Source organism: Cygnus atratus, chromosome 2 (assembly GCF_013377495.2).
Source record: "Cygnus atratus isolate AKBS03 ecotype Queensland, Australia chromosome 2, CAtr_DNAZoo_HiC_assembly, whole genome shotgun sequence".
Lineage (NCBI taxonomy): Eukaryota > Metazoa > Chordata > Aves > Anseriformes > Anatidae > Cygnus > Cygnus atratus.
Genome location: NC_066363.1, coordinates 129,464,505 through 129,481,414, shown reverse-complemented (window position 1 = coordinate 129,481,414; position 16,910 = coordinate 129,464,505). Strand labels below are relative to the sequence as shown.

At 39.0% G+C, this 16,910-nt stretch overlaps 1 long non-coding RNA gene across 3 annotated transcripts in view; it reads right to left on the bottom strand.

The window, feature by feature from the left end:
• The window catches only part of LOC118247872 (uncharacterized), a 49,803-nt gene extending 40,027 nt beyond the window's left edge, over nt 1–9,776 (bottom strand). For all 3 annotated transcript variants that reach the window (XR_007707837.1, XR_007707838.1, XR_004778601.2), the window contains exon 1: nt 9,657–9,776. This is a non-coding gene — a long non-coding RNA (uncharacterized LOC118247872). The remainder of the gene's footprint in view (nt 1–9,656) is intronic.
• Nucleotides 9,777–16,910: the final 7,134 nt, after the last annotated feature.

Here is a 16,910-nt window from a genome sequence, read left to right as displayed (position 1 = left end):
GCTTATTAGTCCTTAAAGCAAGCCTCTTCTTATAGAACAAAGTTCTCTCTCTCTCTCTTCTCTCTCCCTCTTTTTTTTTTTTCCTTAAGACTTACAGTGGAAGAAGTAAAACAGTGCTTTTTTTTTTTTTTTTTTCCTGCTGAAGTATTTTATTAAAAGTTTTAGTGGCTGCACTAAGAGCAAGGTGCCTGTGCCTTTAATCATTTTCATCTTTAAAACAGAACCTTATATTTTCACATCTTCAGCTGTCCCAGAGGGCAGCTAGGCCATCTTTAACAACATTAATTTCTCTTTATGACAGGACTAGTGCTGCCCCAGGTCTTCAGAACTGCCTAAAATGTCTGGAAAAGTAGATAATGAAGAGGATATTAGAATTGTAAACAAGAACAATTTGGTAATAAAAACCATATATTTTCTCCATAGGACTTTGGGCTTAATATTGCAGCAGCAAAAGTGTCATGAGTCATAATTTGTTGATGGCCACTGTACATTAGTTACTGTAGGAGCATGTGCATAAAGGGCAAGAACTATTGGCTTTGCATTAAAGAACATCTAAGATGGGTAATTCTAATTTACTTGTTTTGATCAATCCCTTTTGTTTGCTTTTATCATAGCATAATTCCACACGCACGTGCGTGCACACACACAAAAAAAAAAACCTGTGTTGTAAATCCTGCAGCTGGTTAGGAAAGTCTGCTTTCCATATCTGGGAGTGCTGGGCAGGCAGTGCTCACCTAGATTGGAGCACCCCAGCCCCAGGCATCAGCCTCACCTCCACCTTGTAGTACAGTGTTGGAGATTCCTGAACAACGAGTCAACTGAAGGACTGAAATGCTGGTATCTTTTCTGGTACGATTATGTATTTTACTAGCTGCACATCCCTGCCTCTGCCTACCCATACATTCTTTACTGCTGACAGGGTTTATGAGTGTAATATGATGGAGTAAGAAACAGTAGATTTTTCCCCAGAAGCCGAGCACAGCTCTTTGTCCGCAGAGAATGTGGGAGGGAAGTATAAAATGGTAAGCATTGTAGTCTGCAGATGTCATAAACAGGGATATCTTTTCATCTTAAGGTGCACAGCCACCAAGAAAGTTCATGCTATACTTAACCTTTGGCCCTCTGCTGATCTTTTGTTGCTCTGCATTAGTGTGCTGAAATCTGAAAACATAATCCTTACAATACCTACCACCTTTCAGTAGTATGGTTTTCCTTCATGATTTGCATTGGCTGTGGCTAGCTGCCCGAACAGTGCAGCTTCTTACACCCAGTCACCAGATTTTAGACTTACATGATAAAAAATAATAATAATAAAAAAATCCCTGACCATATTGAAATATTTTATATTAGTTGACAGCAATGTTGTGTGGTTCCCATTAGAAAGTTATAGGCTTAATCAGTCGTCTTGTTTACTCAGAGCATGCAGTATTTCAGCACTAAATGTTTTAAGCTAATTGGTCCAATACTAAAGTATCACATTATGCACTTTCGTGAGTAAAATAAATCGGCTGCATTTTCTCGGATTCTTCCTAGTGTATATGCGTTCCTCCCCCCACCCCAGTCAGGACAACAGCTCTTCTGTCATTAATTCAACATCAAATTATTTCCTTGGTGACTCAGTCCTGAGGCTAATGAGCTGCCTGTACTTGCATTTCGCTCCATTGTTTTTAGCGGGGCTTCGGATGCGGGCGTATCACTTTAAGGCTGGGTGCCGAGAGCGGGTCGTTCCCCAGACAGGGCTCACTCAGCCTTGATACGAACTGAAAGGCTAAAATGAGCGCTCTTCTATTATTTAGGCACCTGTCCAGAGGTTGGAAGAAATCCTACTTGTGTGGATTTAGCTAAAGAAAGCAGAGATAACCACCTTGCCTTCTGTGTCTAATAAGATGTGAAAGGGGAGAAATAATGAGTATTACTCTGTATTCCTCATGTAAAAGGCTGAGAAACAATACTTGCTGAACACTGGCAGCAATTCCAGTCATTTTCAAATGAAAAAGGACTATTTGTTTCCAAATTACACCAGCCACTGGAATGCGTACATAGATGGCTCCCAAATCCTCATTTTGCGAAGCAAAATTACCTTTCAGTAATTTAGTCACTGCGGGCTTTCCCTTGCTGCCTGGTCAGGAGCTATCAGATAGCTTGCAGCTGCAGGCTGAAACGGGACCATTTTTTTTCAGGACAGGCAGTTAGTTAGTAGAGCCATCAGTGTGGCATCTGTCATCCCGCTAGGCCCAAATTGTTTTCTATGATGGATGTCACAGTCTGTATGATCAAAATAGGAGCCCTGCTGCTTTTAATTGCAAAATCGGAGTACTTGCACATTTGTTATTATGCTGAGGTTATTACCTCACACAAAATGAATTAACAGGTGAAAATAATTGATGAGAGGAGTCTTGGGATTTTTAGCCTCTTCAAAGAGACTTTGTAATTATGGCATAATGAATGTTCTGAGACAAATCTGTGGGGGGCAGCATGAGACCACCAAAGATCTCTTTAGATTGATGATAAATTCACTGAAATCTACTGTAATACTGCTTAAATTTACTTAGCAATTAGTTTAATAGGCCTACATGATTCATGATAACGTAGTGAGAATTTTTAAATAAGTTTGTTCCATCCATCTATAAATTAAGCCGCTTACCTCAGCTTTCTTCCCAAGGTGATGGAATATGTTAACTAATCAGACTTTCTGAAACAAAGATGATGTTGGGCAGGGATTTTGGTTACTGGAATACATTTCTATTTAAATACTTCTCTGCTTTCATCTTGCACAATGTGAATCTCTCTCTCCCCCCCTCTCCCCCCTCACCCCCCATCCTCAACTCCTCTCATCAAATTTTGTCCAAATATAGTATTGATAGTCCTTTAGCACAAGGAGAATGTGCAGTTGTCTTGTGAAGTAAATCGCTCAAGCATTTTGTAATCTGAAGTAATTGTTCCTGGCTTTCTGACCGCTATTCCATTCAGACTTGGTCATGTTTCAAATTCATTCAGCCCTTGAGTGCAGCCAGACTGATGCACTCCAGTCCATCTCTCCCTCTAACACTCTTTAGTGGTGCGAGGTGTCTGCCGCACGCCACGCTTTCTCGCCAGGCTGTCCTGCTGATGCTGAGGGGGAAATGAACTTTTATTTCATTTTTCATTTCCCGTATTAAACAAGCAGGACTGGCTCACCGAGGAGCAGGTCTGCATGTGATGTCCATTCAATCAGGCACATAAGCAGATTTTAAATATCAGATTTTAAAAGCGCCAAAAAGTAAAAATTGTCTGATTAATTCAATAACTAGTAAATAATTCACCATATAAAACTCACAGGGGAAAGACTCCACATAGTGTGTGAGCAAAGTTCATCCTTTTTCTGTTGCACATTACGTTATTGACATACCAGATACATTCAAACACCTCAAGGTTACTCATTAATTTGCGAGAGTTGAAATCTAATATAATTCCAGCTACTACTGACATCCTGAAGATTCTACAATAGAGTTTGTAACAGATCTGCCTTCAGTTCAGACCATGGGCTAAGGAAAATGCGCGACAGAGGAAGGGAGAAGTTGTTGCTAATTAGAAAATAACGAAAAGAAACCTACCTCGGGAACTTGGTTGATAGGTCACATGGGGTTTTCACTGATTTACTCTACTTTCATAACCTCTCCCAACACCCAAAATACATTATTTATTAACATCTCAGGTATAAGGCACACAAAGATTTGGTAAGATTAGATATAAACAGATATGCACAAAATTTGCTTTCCTTGCAAGACAATGACATTTTGTTTTGTGAGAATTCCATTTATTCCTGGAAGAATTTCTAACTGCAGCTTTGAATGATTTTCTAAATAATATGTACATCACCCTGGTGAGCTAAACTGACATGTATCATTGGAACATGCAGTTGATGTTCAGTTAATTCCTTTTAAATTCTGATTCCCTTTCCTCATGCACACACCATTAAAAAAAAAAATCTTTGAGGTTTCTTCTTTATTTTATTGTAGCTACATTTGATATCAGTAGTGTTGTCTCTTTTTCCACATCATGTGTTCTTTTTAGATTTACTGTCAATGTTTGGTATTTAAAAGTATATAGTATCAAAGGGTCTCAGGAAAAGAAAAAGAAAACGCCTAGCAAGAAAATATAATAAATGCAAGACAAGTAGTGGATTGCCCCACATGTGAAGCGGACTGTGGTAACTCATATCAGGCTTCCTGTCACTTGCTGAGACATTTTTCATAAACCCTCATACGCTTGCATTTATCTTCAGTATAAACCCCAAGATAAATTCTCCAAAGACATTAACAATAGATAAATGCTTATTAAACAAAACAGTCTATTCAAGAATAAGTACAGCATCTGTATTAGACGCAGTAAGATGTTTATAAAATTGAATATACATTATGTATTTTGCCTCGATGCTGTATGCTATTCTATGATAATTTTTTCAACATTTGGTTATAATTTTAATAAACATGAAAAGAACCATTGAAAGCTCTAGTTTAAATCATATCACCTCTGGTGCCAGTTTGATTCATAATATATAGGTAGATTCTCTGGATAACTTAAAATATAACAGCATGAAAATTAGGGATAAACAGGTCCAAGGGAAGACGACTTTGGATATATCTCATGTCAGTGGACACTTCAATACTGTTATGAAAGTCCTTTTGTTGAAAGCATTTCTTAATCCAACTCAGAACATGACTTAAAAAACAGGAGAATGCACCATTTAAATCCCTGAGGAATTCTGAAAAAGCATGTTTCTGTCAAAAAAAAAAAAAAACAGGAAAAAAAAAGCAAACAAAAAAACCCACAAAAACACAAAGGGGGGAAAAACAGCAGAATTGTACATGCTTTATGATCACTTTAATACAAATGACATATGAAAATGCGCTGCATAATTGACTGAAAAAGCAAATAACAGTTGTGTCTTTCTTCTGAATGCACTGTGCAAGTGCAAATGTTTATATGGTGCCCAGTGACTACAAACAAAGAGTTTTAGAGTGTCATTTTTTCTAACTCTGGTTTTATAGCTGCACACTTGATGTGTTGTTTAACTATCCCGGAATGTACGATGGACAGAATAAAAATAAGATAGTTGCATTATTCATGTATCGCTATAAAATATTGGGGAGGTTATGGTTTGTGAATTACTCACGTCAGCAGACAATTCTAAATCCCACAATTACGATCTAAAATTGCAAGGTTAATATGTAATGAGGTTGCAAATTAATCTCATGGATGATGTAAGAATGTTAGCATTACGTGTAACCTTGGTCCTGATAGCCCTTTCATTCAGTAATTAAACTAAATTTGACTCTGAGTCTGTTTTCTTTAGATGGCCCTTGTTCCTGAGTAATACCCCATAGGGGCCCCACACTACTGATGTATTACATTAATATATCATCAGAAGCAGTTGTCATTCCAATGATATATTAGTGTAATACACGAGAATGAGGCTCACTGATGATGTATTTAGTCCTTACAATATGGCATTGTCCAGGGAAGCAAGGGTCCAATAAGAGATTCATTACAATTACAGTATGAAGTCAACTAATGCACTGCAGGTTGGGAGATGCATTTCTGGTACCAGGCAGGTAATTTTGATGCTAAATCTGATGTCTTGTCATGGTTTCTGGTGCTGCAGACTACAAAATTTGTGATTGCAGTTGGAAATAATTCCAAAAATGGACAAGCCTTCACCTATCTCTATTTACATCTTTGTTTTTCTGCAGTGCTGTTCCTAGTGAGCTATGTATAAATTGTAGGCTGTTGTTTCTTTTCTCTTCCTCTTGGCATATTTCTCTGTTGTGAAACTGTAAGCCTCTTAGATCTGACACTTGTGTTTCATGAATGATTGTAAAGCATTCGTCACTTCCTGGAATCTCCTATAAGCAAACGTTAATTAAGAATAATGTTAAGATCTGCATCGTGTTTTGGGTATAAAATAGACTGCTGACTTGATAGCTTGTCATCAGAGAGTTTATATCTCTGAAGCTGTCCTTCCCCAGTAAAAGAGAAAGTTTCTGGTATCACTGTGAGTCAGTGATACTGCTGAAATAACAAGTAATCTTTCTCACTTTTTACTTTAGTGAAGACTGCAGGTGGATGTTTATTTCCTGTCCCGTAAGAATTGGCCATTGTTGCCAGAGCTACCAAGTAAGGGAGATTTGAAATAAAATATGGGAGATTTGAAATAAAATATTTGGTTTAAAGGCTACTAATAAGTTTTCTGCTAATAGAGCAAGCAAAACATACTGTAAATGTAAGTGAATTAGAGACAGGTATTCAGCTCACCGTATCGAAACCCTGCTGCTCTTTCTGAGAGGACAAAAAAGAAGAAGAAGAAAAAATTGAGACTTTCAAATCTGTATAATGTAGGGCTAAAAAAGGGTTTTTTAAGCAATAGAAAGCAGTTACAGCTTACTCTCCTACAGCCTTTGATTGCATCGTAAATAAAACAGTAGTGTGAGTCATCTTGGACATACAATGTATTGAGATATTGACTAGAAGGCCAGTTGAGAAGTTAAAATTATGACGGCAGCCCCTTAGGCTGGTGATGGCTGGACATAGAATGAAGTGATATGCTCATTTATTGAAGAGGAAAGAAAAACGTGCAGTAGTTTTATAGCATCTTCTGGCCAAAATATCCTGATGAAACCATTCATGTTTCAAAGATGCTTCTTGTCCTTATTGCCCTACGCTGATTAGATTGGGCAGAAGAAGAGGGGGAGGGAGAAGGGGGAAGAACAAAGAGAAGAAGAGAGAAGAGACAGGAAGATATTGAAAAATAAAGACAGTCTGATGCACTTCTGTTGGCAACAGCCTCTACGCCAAGAAACCTGTTTCCACCTCAGCAAAAGGAAAGGCGAAGGAAAAAGGTGTATGGGTGGATAGTGGAAATGACATGTGACAATGGGGTGAAGAAGGGTGAAAGCATTACCAGTGGGTTTGCAATGATTAACAAGTCTGGGAATAAACCCACATACCTTTTAGACATGATTCTGGAATTTTAAACTGGTTAGTATGATTGTTAACAACTTGCAGTGTGACAGTAGCTGTAGCTGCAACATGGACTACCAACCTCTGTCCCTTCAATGCAAACCCTGCACTGCCACATACTATTGCCACTGATGATGGTCAGATGAAAATCAGTAAAGCTAGGCCTTTAGGGGCTTCACTGTGATTACCCCAATCAGCTGACTGGTGGTTTACATGCTGTCATGTGATTCCCACCTTGTTGCTCTTGTTGTGTTTCCATGTATGGAGTTCAGGATTTCCTCCAAATCAATTTCTTTTTACTTGGGGTTTATATCCATACTTGAGTTTGGCCTGTGGCATGGGAAGTTTCCTGGCTACCCTGCAATCCTAGCACCTCTCAGACAAAGATTTCAAAGCACATGAAAATCTTAAGGGACAGGCAGTACATGGCCTTGCAAGACATGGAAACTGGAAGTGGAGCCTTTGGCCTCTTCCATCTTTCTCCATCTGCTCTCATGCTAGTGGCTGGCACAGCTGTAGTCTTTTTGCTGGGACTGTCACCTCCATGGGGCAAAAATAATCCTAAAACAGCTAATATGAAGCAGGTAATCTGAACAGATCGATCTGATATAAGAACAGATTGTGTTTGCTCAGGTGCAGCCTGCATGGACTCTGCAAACACTGTGTCTGTCTGGGGGGCATGCTGACACACACCCCCCACTGGCAATTCCAAATGCAAGAGTAGATCTTGAACACCCAGCAAATCACCTAACATGAATCCCTAGCCTTTCTTCAACCTGGCTGATTGCAGAAACCAAGGCACAGAGCTACCAATTAATTTGTGCTCAAGGTCACAAACTAAATTTCTGGCAAAGCAAGTTGCTACTCTGCTCTTTTAACAGTTCTATACCACATATGTACTAAACTATATGTAACACTTCTGTATACCTTAGGTAATTTTTCACTAGTATCCCTTGTTATTTACACTCTTCGTGTTTTTCAGATCTGCCTTTTCTAGATCATTCACACTAAGAACTTAATGGGAATACTTTAGCATAACCTCTTTTTACTTATAAGGATCTATTCTATAAAATAATAGAAATAATATATTAAATCTGTTTTAATTTGTCCTGGAGATTTCTTTTTCTTTTTTATTTTTTAAATCTGAAGTCCCTTGTATCTACTAAACTTATTAAGATTGATCATGATTGCATATAAATGTCCAATTTAGCAAGATATTATACTCAATGTCCTTGAGTTTTCCGAAATATTATCCCCATTTCAAGCAGCATTTTTCCTGGACCTGCTATTAAGTAGTCTAATTCTTATCTACATATGTCATCAACAGAAACAAGAAGCATTACACTCAACTTCCCTGTATTTTGGCTAGCAAAGCTATTACCTAGATACATGTGTGCCTAAAGCAAGCTAGTAAAAAAAAAAAAAAAAAAGAGGAGAAAAAGAAAAAGCATATTTCAATGTCATCATAAAACAGCCAAGAAAAGGCAAATCGTAATTAGCATTTAATACTCCAATGTAGTGGACCAATTAGACTTTGAGTATTATATTAAATGTGTCTTTCAAACTAGATGAAAATGTATTTTTTTCATGCATAGCCATTACATAAACTTCTTGCTTTTTCCCTCAATGTGTTCCCATATAAACAGATTTAATTAATTGTCTAGAGAATTAAATAGTCTTTATATAGCAAGTGTACTGTGCCAATTAAATACAACGTTGATTATATATTTCTCAATTATTTCAGTGTTTATACTAAATTAATCAACAATATCAACACAACCTAAGGTAAAGTTTCTTAATAAGGATTCTTCTGTCTTTGTTTAGCAGTTAGTTTGCATGGGCAGAGCCTAATGCTGACCAAATCTAAATGGTCTTTTGTCAACAAAGAATAGGAAAAGAAGAAAAGGTTAAACGAGCACTAGGGGGTGGGGAAGAAGAGTAAGAAGGTACAATGTCACCTCCATGCTGTGACAGCCATGAATCAATTATTCACGTAGCAATTGGTAATATTTCTGAAATGCTGCAGATTAGCAGAAAAATGTAAAAAGCATTTTCCTGGAGACTTCATGATTTTTCCAAGTAAAAACCATAAACAAAACCTGAATGGGGCAGAGTATGTGTGTGCGGGAATATGCTGAAGAGATCAACAATAGTAGGAGGATATATTATTATGGAAAATACATTCAGAAAGCTGGCGACAGAAAAAGAAAGAATGTAGAGGATGAAAGGGTGAAAGTGCTGGGCTCAGCTAGTTATGGTGAGATTAATGTGATTTAAAAAAAAAAAAAAACAACACCCACACAACCACATTACAATATCTAACAATACCAACATGTATTGATTTTAAATTTATTTCCTGTGCCAACACTAGTAGCATAACACACAGGGAAAGAGAAGGGAGAGAGAGGGAGATCTGCAGAAATGCTTAACATCACAGTAAATGGAAGGAGAGCGACTGTCACAAAAGGAAAATGAATTCTGACCATCACTCAAGTTTTGTGCTCTCTACATTAGACATTGCTTTAGGTAGGATTTCAGACTAGCACAGGCCTTACACAAAACTGTATTTTCTTAAGAGAAACAAGAATGTAAAATTTAGCATTCCCTGATAACAATATATAGAATGCTCTTTAGAGCAAAATGTATTCAATTCTCACCTTAAAACAGTGTTTTTCCAAAGGTAGGTGTTCTTTAGGCTCAGAGAAGTAAAAAGATTCCAAGTAATGCACATTTTCTCTAAGCAATGCAAAATCCCTGTTCAACAGTAAGATATTTTATTCAATTAGAAAATAACAAACTGAAGGCTGGGGTGAATCAGAGGGAAAAAATGCCATATGGTATGTTTTTCTCCACTTAATTTGCAGACAAGTGACTGTAAGATGAAAGGACAAATCACAGAAATACAGGCAAAAATTTCAGCCAGAGCAGTCAGAGTCTACACTAAAATAGAAGGGGTCCAATCTTTCTTTCTCAGGATTATAAATGGTTTGTATGGGCTGTAATGAGAGATCCTTCCAGGGAAGAGCAGGGCCCCAAACTTTTTATTTTTAACTACTTAACCATCTGACTTTTTACTCTCTAATTTTCTGTACTCCTTCAGATCTGTGCGTGACTCCTGGCTTTGTCATGCATTCCAAGCCACAGGATGTGTCAGCTCAGTGATGTTCATTAGCTGGTCTGCGCGCCTCCCAGCTCCTCCAGCCTCCGTCTTCTCGGCTCTGATTTCCCTCTTTTCTCTGATTTCCCTCTTTTCGCAGAGGAAATGTCCCCTTTTCACCACTTCTTTTCTCTCCCTCTCCTTTCCGGTTGTCCAGTCTCTTCCCTGAGAAAGACTGTTTCTTTTACTTTTGTACATTTGGGCTTGTTTCCTCGTGCCCTTTTCTCCCTATTAGAAGCCTTCACCTTCACACATACAAAATCCAAATTGCACACTGTGGTACAAATGAAATCCCCAAATTATTGAGTGCAAAATTAGCATTAAAAATCATAAGACAACAAACAATAGGGCTTTTTATGTGGTTTTTGTAATTGTGTGAAACTAGTTACTTTGGCAATTATTGTTTGTGCCTCATTAGCATGCAAAATGGTTTTTTAGACTAACCCGCACACAAAAGAAACCATTTGTGATGAGAACTGTGCTTTGTTTAATGTTAGACACCATTGTATTTGCTTTCCTAATATAACAGTTCTAATTAGTACCTAGCACTCATCCTGAGTTTTTCAGCTTGAAAACGCCGAAGGTGACAATTGAGTCACAATTCCATGGCATTCTTTGTCAGTACCTGTCAAAATATAGCTAAGTCTTTAGGAGTTGTGATCTAAATACTAAAAAAGTTAATAGTCCAGAAAGAATTTCTCTTTGGGTAATTTAAAAAAATATAAAATTGCATATTAACCTCTGGTTAAAAGCATAACACTACTAATACCATGCTGCTAAATGTGGTCTTGGTAAGACTGTCATTTTTCTGAATATTGACTTTGCATTGTTTTTGTCATCTGACATCTGTTCATCTGATTCTTTAATTTTTAGTGATTCATTAGAACAGCCTGGGTGGATTAGTGACAAAATGTGAAATCGGCTCATCAGTATGTGCAAACTTTTCAAAGAGTCACTTGTCTTTGAAGAGTAAGATTATTTTTTTAAAAACTTATTTCACTCCAGGAATGGAATGATCATGACTCCATTGCACTTACATTTTCTGACTTTAGCTTAAACCTTGCACAGAGCAGCTAGATGTATTGGTAGAGGAAATGTGAAGACTCCTGCTGAGGGGTTGTCTCCAGCTTCGTGTTTGTGTATGAATAAGTCAAGAAAGAGCCAGTCCAGTGACACTTTGCCAAAGGTTGCTTTGTAATTATCACAGTATGAAGTGATAATGTTGTGTGTTTTCTTTTCAATAATAGATACTTATAAAGAACTTTGCCATTTACAGGGTTGGCCTGTGTCTTGGCTCATAAACACCAGACTTCCATATTTTCCAGTTTGCTTAGACCCACTGAGAAGCTGACTATTGAAAGTGAAATTACCCACTTGGCCCTCATAATTCAAAACTTCTCTCTCAAGTGGCCTCTTTCTAGCTCATTAACTTCCAAGGAAGTACATTTTGGTGTGTCTGATTCTATCCCGGAATAAGTCGATTGAGTGCAAGGAGCCCTTAACTCTTTTTATTTGCTGGCACCTAAGCTTGGTGATGCTATGCAGAAAATATTGGTTATATACACTGACTTCAGCAAATACAAAGCAAAGACATCAGTTATTCTGTGCCTCATTCTCCATTATAAACAGGAAGAAACTGGACTGGTGCAGCAATGGCACTGACTTAGAGGTGATGTGGCCATAAACACAAAAATCTGTATTAATTCAGCTTGTCTTTAGCTCTCACTGTGGGTTTTCAATACAAACTCAAGATGTTTATGCCATCAAGATTTGCCCAGTGGAAGTTGTATTTTCACACAATTAAGCAAGCTGAACAGAAAGCAGATAGATCAGGAAAGGAGGTGGAAGGAAAGGCAGATCTGGTCACTAGTTCAGGTTCTGTAGCTGCCCTCCACTGCCTCCTTTTGACAACACTCCAGAAAGAGGCTTATCCATTCCCATGGTGCTACATGCTGCAGAATCTGCCTGATACCATGCCTGTAAACTTGAACTTTGCAGCTGGCCTTATCCTTTTTAGCTGAGTGGATGTGCACAAAAAACATGAGAATTTGGAAGTCAGTTCCCACTCTCTACCTATGAAATATTATTGGCACCCAATAAGTAATAATGTATCTGACAATCTATATCTATTATTAGTTTTGTTTTATACACGGATACACTGTGTGACTGTACTACAGTTTATTAAAAAAAAAAATCATCCGCAAGTGATAACATAAATGAGAATTAAGGAGAAACGGGAGAAATGGAGAAGATTACAAAGGAATATAAACCAAGCCAAGACACTGGCTTCCTATCCAGGCTTGACTTTTATTAATCTTGCTCAAGTTATAAGGTCTTCAAAAGTGTTTAGATGACTGGCTCTCTACTCAGGTCCTCAGCTGTTCCAAAGTTTCCTCTAGCTGGCTAGTTTTGGACAAAGCCCAAGATACTCCATAAAAAAAATCTTTAATTTGTGAACATCTTTGGCAACTAAGCCTAATTCTGCACATGCCTCTGAAAAATGCAGCCAGCACAAAAAGCCGTGGAGGGATATGCATCAAGGCTCACTGCTATGGCGCAGGAAACTGACTCCATATTTTTCATGTTCTGGCAGGTGCAGGGATATTGTTTGAAAACATGTCTCAGTCACACATTCTGAAGTCAGGCTTTTTGAATTTCTTCTAAAAAGTTGCTCTTTATATATTTCAGTAATCCACAAAATAGTAATTGTAATTAAATAGTTTATCCATAAAATAATAAATAAAATAAATTTATGAAATAATATAACAAAAATAATAAAATCAATAGAGTTTATGCAATTTTACATGACACAATGAAGCATGCATAGGGCTGTGGTAGGTTTATGTGGCAAGGTTTTCTGGGGGAGGCTATTATAGCAGGGGGCTGCAGGGGTGGCCTCTGTGCGAAGAATCCAGAAGCTGCCCCATGTTAGATTAAGAGCCAGTTTCAGCCGGCTCCAAAGGGCCCGCCGCTGGCCAGACCCGAGCCAATAAGCAATGTTGTTTGCACCTCTGTGAGAGCAGATTTAAGAAAGGGAAAAAAAAAAAACAACAACAAACAAACCTGCACAACAGGAGCTGGGAGAGCAAGGAGCGAGAACCAGCTCGGTAGCCCCCAGGGTCAGTGCAGCAGGAGGGCAGGAAGTGCTCCAGGCACACAGCAGCAGTTCCCCTGCGGCCTGTGGAGAGGCCCCTGCTGGAGCAGGCTGTCCCCCTGCAGCCCATGGGTCCCACATGGAGCAGATCTCCACACTGCATCCCGTGGAGGAGCCCCCGGTGGAGCAGGTGGATGTGGCCTGGAGGAGGCTGCGGCCCATGGAGAGCCCCCGCAGGAGCAGGCCCCGGGCCGGAGCTGCAGCCCATGGAGAGGAGCCCACACAGGAGCAGGGAGTCTGGGGGGAGCTGCTGCCCGTGGGGGACCCATGTTGGAGCAGTTCTTGAAGAGCTCCTGACTATGGGAAGCCCATGCAGGATCAGGTTGGCAAGGACAGCATCCTGTGGGAGGGACCCCACACTGGAACAGAGGCAGACAGTGACAGTGGAGACGGTGGAGACAAAGCAATAGGGACTGACTGCAGCCCCCATTACCCATTCCCCTACACCACTCAAGGGGAGGAGTTGGAAAAGGGTGGATGGGGGGAAGGTGTTTTTAATTTTTCTTTGTTTCTCACTTCTTTATCTTGTTAGTAATAGGCAATAAATTTCTCTAATTTCCCTATGCTGAGCCTGTTTTGCCCATGAAGATAAGTTTTCAGTGATTTCCCTGTCCTTATCTCAGCCCTTCAGCCCTTTTCATCATATTTTCACCCCCTTTCCTTTTGAGGAGGGGGAGTGAGAGCGTGGTTGTGGTGGAGCTCGGCTGCCCACCTGAGTAAAACCACCACAAGAGCCAAGAGCATGGTTTGTAACTCCACATGACTGGTTCTAATGTAACATGATTTCTAACATGATTCTCGGCAGAGAAACTAGAGTGAGTCCCAATAGTAATGTAACTACATCAGTGTTGCAATATGATTTGAAGTGAGTCTAGCTACTCCACCATAGAATCACAGAATCATTAAGGTTGGAAAAGACCTCCAAAATCATATGGTCCAATCGTCCCCTACCACCATTATCACCTACTAAACCATGTCCCTAAGTACTGCATCCAAACATTCTTAAGGGATGGTGACTCCACCACCTCCCTGGGCAACCAGGGGAGGTTTAGGTTGGATATTAGGAAAAGCTTCTTTACTGAAAGGGTTGTTAGGCATTGGAATAGGCTGCCCAGGGAAGTGGTTGAATCACCATCCCTGGAGGTCTTTAAAAGGTGTTTAGATTTAGAGCTTAGTGATATGGTGTAGTGGAGGACTTGTTAGTGTTAGGTCAGAGGTTGGACTCGGTGATCTTGGAGGTCTTTTCCAATCTAGATGATTCTGTGATTCTGTGAACCCTTTCCAATGTCTAACTAAGGCAGTTAGCTTAAAACCCAGGGAACAGTGGTCTGTGCCCAAAGACATCTGGTTGCTTGAGAAAAATAATAATTGAAATAATAAAAATAAAAAAAATTGCTAGACAAGATTTTGGGAAAGTCGGGGTTTTGTTTTACTGCTGTTGTATTGCTGTTGCTTCAAGAGGATTAAAAGGTAGATGGAGCAATACATGTTGCAGAGAGAGGCTAAAGTGGTGCAGGGGTAAACCTCCTGAAATCTCCAACAGCAGCCATCATCACACATCCCTTTCTTATCTTCCTTATTGTCACCTCTCTCCCTTGTCTGACAGTATCAAGAGTTATTTAAAAGCTGTTAGTACACATCTTCTTGTTTCAATTCCTGTCTTCCCTCTTCCATTTTCTGTGATAAGATTGGTTCCCATTGGAATGAAAAAATATCAACGTTTCTCAAGACATTGAGAAACAAGTGCTGACTGTGCTGGGTGCCACAGCACTCTGGCCACCCAACTCAAATCCAGTGAACTCTAGGTTCTTGAGCACCTAAGCAGTAGCGTAAGTGGCCAGTTTTCTGCCTCAACACATAGGACTCCTCTAGTCAGCCAACCATCATCTCCCATCTGTGAATCTATGCCATTCCTTCCTATCCTGTTGCTTTTGCAAAAGCTTCTACTTGCCTTACCATGGAGATCTCACTTGAATGATGTGACAACACAACTCTGAACAAGTGGAAGTAGAATAGTATACTTAGCACTTTGCTCCATCAGAGCTAGTAAATGCTTCATTGAGCTGTCCTGTTTGTATAACTCAAATTAGATCAGGAATCCATGAGTGGCGTTATGCTGTGTACTAGGAATGTTATGTGCTAGTAGATGGAATTGGCCAGAGACCATTCTTTTACAGCAGGACTTAAATCTTGAATCCATATCTTAAATCCATATGGTCAGACTCTCTTGTTCCTAGCACAAGGTGATTATGTCCAAATGACCTGTTTGAACTAGTCCTTGGCTCTGGCATTGTCTGGAAGAGGTTGGTTAGCTGAAGCCAATAACCATTCCAGCAATCACATTAGTATTTTAATTGTATGGACAATCATGTCCCAGTGCTTGATCCCATGGAGAAGATGTAGGCTAGGAAATTCAGTTTATCCCTGTAGAGAATGGGCTTAGTGACACAGTATTGCATGCACTGCAGCCTCATTGTGAAGTTTAACCGATATTTATAAAATATGCCAAATCCTTGCATACAAAATGCTACATGAGTAAGAAGTATTAATAAACGTGATTATATTAAACCAGGTCTGTTTTCAGTCATGTTTTATAAGGCCACAGTTGTAGCAGTAAGTGAGCTTTCATAAGAAAGATCAAACATTTTGCCTTCTATTGTAAGCCATCCTTTGTAAGCTTTTCCAATAAAAACAGCAGAATCTCTCATACATATTGAAATCTGACGGCATTCTTAAAGACTTAAGAGTTCATTTGCAAATAGCAAGCAATAACACTGAATTTCTCTTTACCAGACAATGTTTAGCATGTCTTTCAAGCCTAATGTTACCAATAAGTAACAAATTAGGAAGCTTAAAATTTACATTAAAACTAAGGTAATTTTTATTTTGTACAAATATACACCAGGTACATTTTAGCTGTAATCTAAACCTAAGGGTTTTATTGTTTTGTCTTGTTTTTCTTTGTGCATTTAATTTTTTTTTTTTAAGTTGAAGTCTGTCAGGTCCACAAGTCTTACTATTTCTTAGCACTTTTCATGAATTACATTCAGAAAGAAGAGAGACATAAACCTCTGCAGCAAACTTTTTGTTTCTAGCCCTCTGTTCAGCAACAACAACAAACAAACAGGTGCTTTCAAGGGTGGGGTACTAGTACGGACAATTCTTGTACTCTGACATAGGCCTTTGCTTCTTTTGGTGTCAATCTAAACTTAAAAGTGCTACTGACACAACTCTAACAGAGTGTGAAAAAAATAATTTCCCTGACCCAGCTATGATGTTTTCCTTGCAATATTACTTCTTATTCTTTTTGGAAACTGTCATAGAAGTTACTGTTAAAAAAGGAGTCTTTTGATTATGTAAGGTACCTCTCCATTCAAAGAATTTTCTAGTATAATTCACATAACAACCTCTTTTTAGTGTAGATCAGGCCTGGGGCTCTGGCTTTGTGCCATGGATAAATCTTCACAGGTAATATACAGGACTTTAACTCCAACACAGGGGTTGGAGCTTAGAGTGTGTGAAGTGGGATTTCTAACTCATCTTTAGTTCACTTCAAAACTCAGTCCCTAAATGACCAATATTTCAGTGCTGTGTCCTCCT